The 8,825-nt window shown below is 48.1% G+C and overlaps 2 non-coding genes across 2 annotated transcripts; both read left to right on the top strand.

The window, feature by feature from the left end:
* Positions 1 to 6,656: 6,656 nt before the first annotated feature.
* Positions 6,657 to 6,723, top strand: TRNAM-CAU (transfer RNA methionine (anticodon CAU)). The gene has a single exon. It is a non-coding gene; the product is annotated as a tRNA-Met (tRNA).
* Positions 6,724 to 6,987: 264 nt separating this feature from the next.
* Positions 6,988 to 7,062, top strand: TRNAM-CAU (transfer RNA methionine (anticodon CAU)). Its single transcript has one exon. It is a non-coding gene; the product is annotated as a tRNA-Met (tRNA).
* Positions 7,063 to 8,825: the final 1,763 nt, after the last annotated feature.

Genomic DNA, 8,825 nt, shown 5'->3' with positions numbered 1-8,825 from the left:
CCAAGGGGTTTCTGCTTGCCATGGGAGAACGGTGTGCCAACCTGCAGCTCCAGGGCAACTTGTGCAAAAACAGAGAGAAGCACCGGGATCAAAAGGGCTCTCCACTTGGAACAAGCCCTAGTGTGAAATTGGTCCGTGACTCTATGATTCTAATCCGATTGGACACCCCAGTTATTAAATGTGGGATATTGGGTCATTCCCTGAAGCCAGAGGGAGTTCTGGTTACAGAAATTGCAAGGGAAATTGCAAAGGAAGAACCTTGTGTGTTTGCAGTGGTACGCAATGTTCCCTCTAAGCTGAGCTAGTGTGAGCTAGCTCACAGTTTTTTAGCCTCTGGCTCACACATTTTTGTCTTAGCTCAGGAAGAGAGGCCCCAGAGCAACCACGTTTATTCAGGAGCTCACAACTTTAACGCCAGTAGCTCACAAAGTAGAATTTTTGCTCCACAGCTTAGAGGGAGTAACGGGTACAATATTGTCCTGCAGATAGCCACGTTATGATATCAGGTCTCTATAGGGCTGCCAAGCCCCTGGGCTGGGCGGGGGTTCTCCCACCCTGAAGGCTCCCTACTCGCCATCCCACATTGGGCCAGCGGGAGGAACCTCTCCCAATGTCGCTGGCACAATGACGTCACCCTAGGGTTGCCAATCCCCAGGTGGGGGCAGGGGATCCCCCGGTTTGGAGGCCCTCCCCCCGCTTCAGGGTCGTCAGAAAGCGGGGGGAGGGGTGGGAAACGTCTGCTGGGAACTCTGTTACTCCCTATGGAGATTTATTCCCATAGAAAATCATGGAGAATTGATCCACGGGTATCTGGGGCTCTGGGGTGGCTGTTTTTTGGGGTAGAGGCACCAAATTTTCAGTATAGCATATAGTGCCTTTCCCCAAAATACCCACCAAGTTTCAAAACGATTGGACCAGGGGTCCAATTCTATGAGCCCCAAAAGAAGGTGCCCCTGTCCTTCATTATTTCCTATGGAAGGAAGGCATTGAAAAGGTGTGCCGTCCCTTTAAATGTGATGGCCAGAACTCCCTTTGGAGTTCAAGTATGCTTGTCACAGCCTTGATCTTGGCTCCACCCCTAATATCTCCTGGCTCCACCCCCAAAGTCTCCTGGCTCCACCCCCAAAGTCCCCAGATATTTCTTGAATTGGACTTGGCAACCCTACGTCACTCAGAAATGGCGATGCCGTGCGCCAACTGCTCACATCAACTGCCCACGTCAACTTGCGTAGTATTTCTTTATTTGCACGAAGAGAACTATTATAAATGTAAAGCATTTATTTGAAGTGTGTAATTTACACAGTGTTTTGTTGTTTTCTTATCAATCTGTACACTGTGGTTTCCGGTTTGCCTCGTCCCCAGGTGGGGGCAGGGGATCCTCCAGTTTGGAGGCCCACCCCCTGCTTCGGAGTCATCAGAAAGTGAGGGGGGAGGGAAATGTTCGCTGGGCACTCCATTATTCCCAATTCCCATAGGGCAGGGGTGTCGAACTCATTTGTCATGAGGGTCGGATCTTCAACTTGTTGGGCTAGGCCATGCAGGTCATAAAATGTAATGCCAGGTTGGGGAGATATAAGTTTTATAAAGAACACAGACAAACACACAAGGCCTAATCCACCTCGCTGGCTTGTTGAGCTTCAGCCAATGGAAGGAAGAGAGGCTTGGCTCAGTAGCTCTGCTGTGCAACTGAGAGAGCCTGGCAAAGCTAGCTCTCCTTTTCTCACTTCCTCCCCAAGGGAAGAGTTTTGCTCTGCAGCTCCTGTGCGATTGAGTAAGCCTGGCAAAACAAGTTGTGATGCAGAAGGAAGCAAGAGAGGGAGAAAGAAGCAGACAACAGTGAGTTGCTTGCAGGCCTGATAAGAGCCCTCCGGGGGCCTGATTCAGTCTCCGGGTCGCATGTTTGACACCCTTGCCATAGGGTATAATGGAGACTTGATCTTCAGGTATCTGGGGCTTGGGAGGGGGGGCTGTTTTTTAGGTAGGCACCAAATCTTCAACATTGCATCCAGTGCCTCTCCCCAAAATACCCACCAGGTTTCAAATGGATTGTACCCGGGGGGGGGGGGGTCCAATTCTATGAACCCAAAAAGAAGGTGCCCCTATCCTTCATTATTCCCAATGGAGGGGAAGACATTTAAAAGGTGTGTGGTCCCTTTAAGTGTGATGGCCAGAACTCCCTTTGGAGTTCAATTATGCTTATCACACCCTTTCTCATGGCTCCACCCCCAAAATTTTCTGGCTCCACCTCCAAAGTCCCCAGATATTTTTTTGAATTGGACTTGGCAACCCTAGGTCTGTGTCTTCTGGTTGCATTATCCTTGGTGATCTCGCCCCCCCCCCCCTTTCCTGGCCTAATATTCCTTCAGCTGAACTTCACTTACAATGTATGTTGCTCCAAACCAGAAATTCACTGTGATAATATCATCCATGCAATGCTCCCCTCCACACACACCAACTCCAACAAAGACGCTATCTGCACCAAACGCTCAGCATGATAGAAGCAAAGTCCTGTGTTCTCCAATAACTTAGCAAGGTGCAAACAAACTCCCTGTGCAAAGCAAACACCGCAGCCACCTGGGTGGAGCAGTGAACAGGTGGAAGTCCATAAATGTTGTTTTGGAATAAATGACTGAGCCAATTGTATAATCACAACTGGTTTGATCTTGCTATCTGCTTCTAGCAATGCGCTCTGCTAAAATCTCACTTCCTTTTTGAGGCAGAAAGTGAAGCTGTTTGTTCTTGTGGCAAAGTGCATGGTTCTTTCTTTCTTTCTTTCTTTCTTTCTTTCTTTCTTTCTTTCTTTCTTTCTTTCTTTCTTTCTTTCTTTCTTTCTTTCTTTCTTTCTTTCCTTCCTTCCTTCCTTCCTTCCTTCCTTCCTTCCTTCCTTCTTTCTTTCTTTCTTCTTTCTTTCTTTCTTTCTTTCTTTCTTTCTTTCTTTCTTTCTTTCTTTTCTTTCTTTCTTTCTTTCTTTCTTTCTTTCTTTCTTCAGCGGTGAATAGAATGACATTCATTTCCTGCTTGGTAGTGTGATTTCCAGGGCTTTCTTTAAGCAGGAGCGCACAGGAATGCAGTTCCGGCTGGCTTGGTGTCAGGGGGTGTGGCCTAATATGCAAATGAGTTACTGTTGGGCTTTTTCTACAGAAATGCCCTGTGCAAAACAATGGTGATACCAAAGAGTGTGGCCTAATACGCAAATGAGTTCCTGCTGGGTTTTTTCCTTCCCCAAAAAGCCTGGTGATACCCCCCACATCCCAGTGAGCAATGCTTGCATGCAGCCATTTTTGGATCAAAAAGAAGTGCCAAGGGGCCTGCTGTAAATTACCTGCTTGAATCTGTACACTCATTACTGCACTCAGAGGTTATTTCTACAGAAAGGTCTCTCTAATCATAAATGTTGTGTTTACCGCATGTTACCCGAATCAACTGCCTATGACTTCAAAAACTCTGGTGGCATGAATGCATGCTTTATAGGACCTACCTATCTGCAGGACTGCCTTGCCCCACATGTTCCCCAGAGAGCACTGCAATCAAGCTCTCAGGATCTTTTGGCTATCCCTGGGCTAAAAGAGGCGAGGCTTAATTCCACCAGAGCAAGAGCCTTCTCGGTTGCGGCCCCAATACTTTGGAACACCCTCCCAGAAGCCATCAGGGCCCTGCAGGATTTATTGCAGTTCTGCAGGGCTTGCAAGACTAAACTGTTTTGAATGGCATATAACATCTAATGGGAGAGGGCTGCCGCCACATCTGGATCTATCGCGCTTTAGTACAAACTGCCTAGGATCTGTGCGCTGTGAGAAAGAAAATATTACACGATCAGCCTGAAGTAGCACCATTGCCATTTATCTGATTGTTTTATTGTTTTAATATTGTTTTTTGTTTACTGTTTATTTTATGCTGTTAGCTGCCTTGAGTCTGTATAGAATGGGCGGGATAGAAATATAATGCAAATAAATAAATTAGCATGGGCTGCAGTCACACCAGAGGTTTGGTGCAATCTGGTTGCCCCCCTCTTTGTGGCGGTTGAAATAGTTGTGGGAGGTTTTGATCAGACTGGGACTGAGAGAGCTCTTCTAAGAACTATTTTTGAGAGAGCAGCTCTTTCAAGAACCGTGATGGACTCATGGTCACTCCAGCAGGTGCATGTGGAGCAGTGGGGGGAATCAAACTCGGCTCTTCCAGATTAGAGTCCGCGCGCTTAACCACTACACCAACCTGGCCAAAGTTACATTAGGGAAGACTCTGACTAAACGTTAATGAACATAAGAGAAGCCATGTTGGATCAGGCCAATGGCCCATCCAGCCCAACACTCTGTGTCACAGAAGAACATAAGAGAAGCCATGTTGGATCAGGCCAATGACCCATCCAGTCCAACACTCTGTGTCACATAAGAACATAAGAGAAGCCCTGTTGGATCAGGCCAATGGCCCCTCCAGTCCAACACTCTGTGTCACATAAGAACATAAGAGAAGCCATGTTGGCTCAGGCCAATGGCCCATCCAGTCCAACACTCTGTGTCACATAAAAACATAAGAGAAGCCATGTTGGATTAGGCTAATGGCCCATCCAGTCCAACACTCTGTGTCACATAAGAACATAAGAGAAGCCATGCTGGATCAGGCCAATGGCCCATCCAGTCCAACACTCTGTGTCACATAAGAACATAAGAGCAGCCATGTTGGATCAGGCCAATGGCCCATCCAGTCCAACACTGTGTCACACAGTGGCCAAAAAGATCCCCCAAACCACCAGATGACACCAGTGGGGCTGGGACACCACAAGCCCTCCCACTGTTGCCCCTCCCAAACACCAAGAATACAGAGCATCACTGCCCCGGACAGAGAGCTCTAACAATACGCTGAACAACCAGGAGAAATTAGAGAAATTTACTAATGTAGAGTGGTTTTCTCCCTGATCTGGTGGTCCAGGCTAGCCTGACCTCAGAAGCTAAGTGGTGTTGGCCCAGGTTAGTACTTGGATGGGAGACTACTAAGGAAGTCCAAGGTTCCTACTCAGAGGCGGACAATAGCAAACCACTTTTCTTTGTCTCTTGCCTTGAAAACCCTACAGCAGGGCTGGCCACACTGCGGCTCAGAAGCCACATGTGGCTCTTTCACACATATCGCGTGGCTCTCGAAGCCCCCGCTGCCGTGCCAGCTGGCTTGGAGAAGGCATTTTTTTATTTAGTGGTTAAGTGTGCGGACTCTTATCTGGAGAACCGGGTTCGATTCCCCACTCCTCCACTTGCACCTGCTAGCATGGCCTTGGGTCAGCCATAGCTCTGGCAGATGTTGTCCTTGAAAGGGCAGCTGCTGTGAGAGCCCTCTCAGCCCCACCCACCTCACAGGGTGTCTGTTGTAGGGGAGAAAGGTAAAGAAGATTGTGAGCCGCTCTGAGACTCTTCAGAGTGGAGGGTGGGATATAAATCCAATATCTTCTTCTTCTTCTTCTCCAAGCCAAACCAGTGGACAGGTCGGAGAGTGCATTTAAAGTCAAAGTGGCTTTATTTCCACCTCTCCCTCCCCCATCCATTTGCCTGCCTTCCTTCCTGCTCTCAAACATCTGACATTCATGTAGTGCGGATCTGAGACATTTGAGGTCTATTCTATGTGGCTCATGTATTAACCACATTTGGCCACCCCTGCCCTCCAAGGTCACCCTACATTGGCTTTGTCTTAATGACACTTTCCACTGCCAAGACTGGTTTGATGTAGAATCTGTTGCCGAGAGCGGTGGTGGTTCTTCTTTCACTGGAAGTCTTTGAGCTGGAGAGCCTTGTTTATTTGTGTGTTGATTTGGTTTTTATCTCGCTCCTTTCCCCTCTAGTCAGGGCTCAGGGAGGCTTCCAATAGTAAAAGAACAAGAAAATCGACATCGCCATTTAAAATCAACTTTACAAAGCCAGTTTGGTGTAGTGGTTAAGTGTGCGGACTCTTATCTGGGAGAACCGGGTTTGATTCCCCACTCCTCCACTTGCACCTGCTATCATGGCCTTGGGTCAGCCATAGCTTTTGCAGAGCTGTCCTTTAAAGGGCAACTTCTGTGAGAGCTCTCACAGGGTATCTGTTGTGGGGGAGGAAGGTAAAGAAGATTGTAAGCCTCTCTGAGATTCAGAGTGTAGCTTGGAGTATAAATCCAATATCATCCTCATCATCCTCCTCGTCGTCGTCGTCGTCGTCGTCATCATCATCATCATCATCATCATCATCATCATCATCATCATCTTCTTCTTCTTCTTCTTCTTCTTCACATGTGGATCAGACAATAAAACCATATCAGATGGTGCTTTAACAACAGAAATGGATAACAAAGGAGGCAGTCAGTACAGCAGGATTCAGTAGCCCAGCAGTAGGAAGACCAGGTAGTCTTTCTGGCCACCACTGTCTTCAACCATATGCCAGGTGGAACATCTTGGTCTTACGTCTCCCTCTGTGGTGGATGTAACTTCGGATGCCATGTAGAGCATCTGCTTGGTAAGCAGAAGGTCCCAGGTTCAGTCCCCGGCATCTCCAACTCAGAAGGGTCCAGGCAAGTAGGCGTGAAAAACCTCAACTTGAGACCCTGGAGAGCCGCTGCCAGTCTGAGTAGACAATACTGACTTTGAAGGACTGAGGGGCTGATTCAGTATAAGGCAGCTTCATATGTTCAGGGGAGGGATGGTGGCTCAGTGGTAGAGCATCTGCTTCATAAGCAGAAGGTCCCAGGTTCAATCCCTGGCATCGCCAACTGAAAAGGGTCCAGGCAAGTAGGTGTGAAAAACCTCAGCTTGAGACCCTGGAGAAAGAGCCACTGCCAGTCTGAGTAGACCATCTGTTTGGTAAGCAGAAGGTCCCAGGTTCAATCCCCGGCATCTCCAAAAAAGGGTCCAGGCAAGTAGGTGTGAAAAACCTCAGCTTGAGATCCTGGAGAGCCGCTGCCAGTCTGAGTAGACAATATTGATTTAGATGGACTGAGGGTCTGATTCAGTATAAGGCAGCTATAAGTTCAGGGGAGGGATGGTGGCTCAGTGGTAGAGCATCTGCTTCATAAGCAGAAGGTCCCAGGTTCAATCCCTGGCATCTCCAACTGAAAAGAGTCCAGGCAAGTAGGTGTGAAAAACCTCAGCTTGAGACCCTGGAGAAAGAGCCACTGCCAGTCTGAGTAGACAATACTGACTTTGATGGACCAAAGAGGGCCTGATTCAGTATAAGGCACCTTCATATGTTCTTAAATGTTTGGACTTTGCACGTCGCAGGTATCCAGGGCTTAATAATGCAGGCCCTTGATGTAAGTTGCCCACGTTGTGTTTCTGATATAACACAAAGAGGAGAAGAAGAAGAAAAAAAAAAAAAGATTAACAAGACATTGCACTGACACTACAGGAAGACAATGAAATACACTTCTGCGAAAGAGTTCATTGAAATGAATGAGAATTCCTCCAGCACGACTTACTGGCAGCAGAGCTTGACAAGAGAAGGTGGATTTCTCACAGATTTGCAAGCAGAATCAGATTGCTAGGTAATTTTTTCCCCCCTTCAAGTTACCTTAAACAGACAGCTGGAATCTGTTGTTTCAAGTCTACCGAGCCGCTCCTGATTGCTTCCTGTGGATTAGATGCATCTTTGCATAAGAAGGCACTTCTGCAAACAGAGCGAGTTGTGGATACTGGTGGTGGAAAGTACTGTAGAGTCTCAACTGACTTACGACGACCTGTAGGGTTTTCAAGACTAGTTCCAGTTCCAGTAACCTTTAATGGCATAACAAGAAGAAGACTGAAGAAGATTGCAGATTTATACCCCGCCCTTCTCACTGAATCAGAGACTCAGAGCGGCTTACAATCTCCTATATCTTCTCCCCCCACAACAGACACCCTGTGAGGTGGGTGAGGCTGAGAGGGCTCTCATAGCAGCTGCCCTTTCAAGGACAACTCCTACAAGAGCTATGGCTGACCCAAGGCCATTCCAGCAGCAGCAAGTGGAGGAGTGGGGAATCAAACCCGGTTCTCCCAGATAAGAGTCCGCACACTCAACCACTACACCAAACTGGCTCTCAAGGAAAACAGTGCAATATGGTATGACATTGTAAAAGAAACATGGGTGATTGCAGATGGCTGATTCAGGGTGGCATCAAGCTGCCCCAAAGAGAGCTGGACAGAAAAGGAGAAGACTAGAAGTCTCCAGACAGCACACAGACTGCCTCTGACACAGGGACGGGCTGTATGCACCTTGGAGGGGCTTCCAGAATGCTCATGCACCTCTCGGGTGCTCCCCAGGCACTCCCCAGCCTTCCAGACAGCTGGGGAAGCACCTCAAAGCCACCTTGGAAATTAGGCACCGCTTTAAAGCAGTGCTTTTCTGAGACGGCTTTGATCTGGCCCCGGGAAGGCTGTGGTCGGGACGGGGACAGCAGGCAGGCGCGCGTGTGTGGGCGCATTTTTGATTTGCCTGCCTCCTGTCCCCGGGGTGGCTTAAAACGCCTGTCTGTTACCACTCTATGAATTCAACTTTTTGTGGCACCACATAAGAAGAAGAATAAAAGGAATAATTAAACAACAACAACAACAACAACACAACAGTCTCAGATAATGCAAAAAATTAAAACAATACTGTTGTGCGTGTGGATTAATGTGGATGTTCTTTCCCCGTGTTCCTGCCTAGCTCATTGGAGCCCTAAGGACTGAGTCTGAGGACTCTAGAACCATGGGCAGTAGGATCCAAATTCCAGCTGCCCTGGTCCAATCAGAAGCCCCCCTGCTGGTTCAAACGACCCAATGGCGTCCTAGCGCGGGAACCCAGGACTGTATACAGTTGGCCCATTTAGCCAGTCTGTAGTTCAGCCATTACTATGC

This window comes from Heteronotia binoei, chromosome 14, assembly GCF_032191835.1.
Source record: "Heteronotia binoei isolate CCM8104 ecotype False Entrance Well chromosome 14, APGP_CSIRO_Hbin_v1, whole genome shotgun sequence".
Lineage (NCBI taxonomy): Eukaryota > Metazoa > Chordata > Lepidosauria > Squamata > Gekkonidae > Heteronotia > Heteronotia binoei.
Note: the sequence above shows the minus strand (reverse complement) of the source record. Positions and strands in the feature narration are given on the sequence as shown.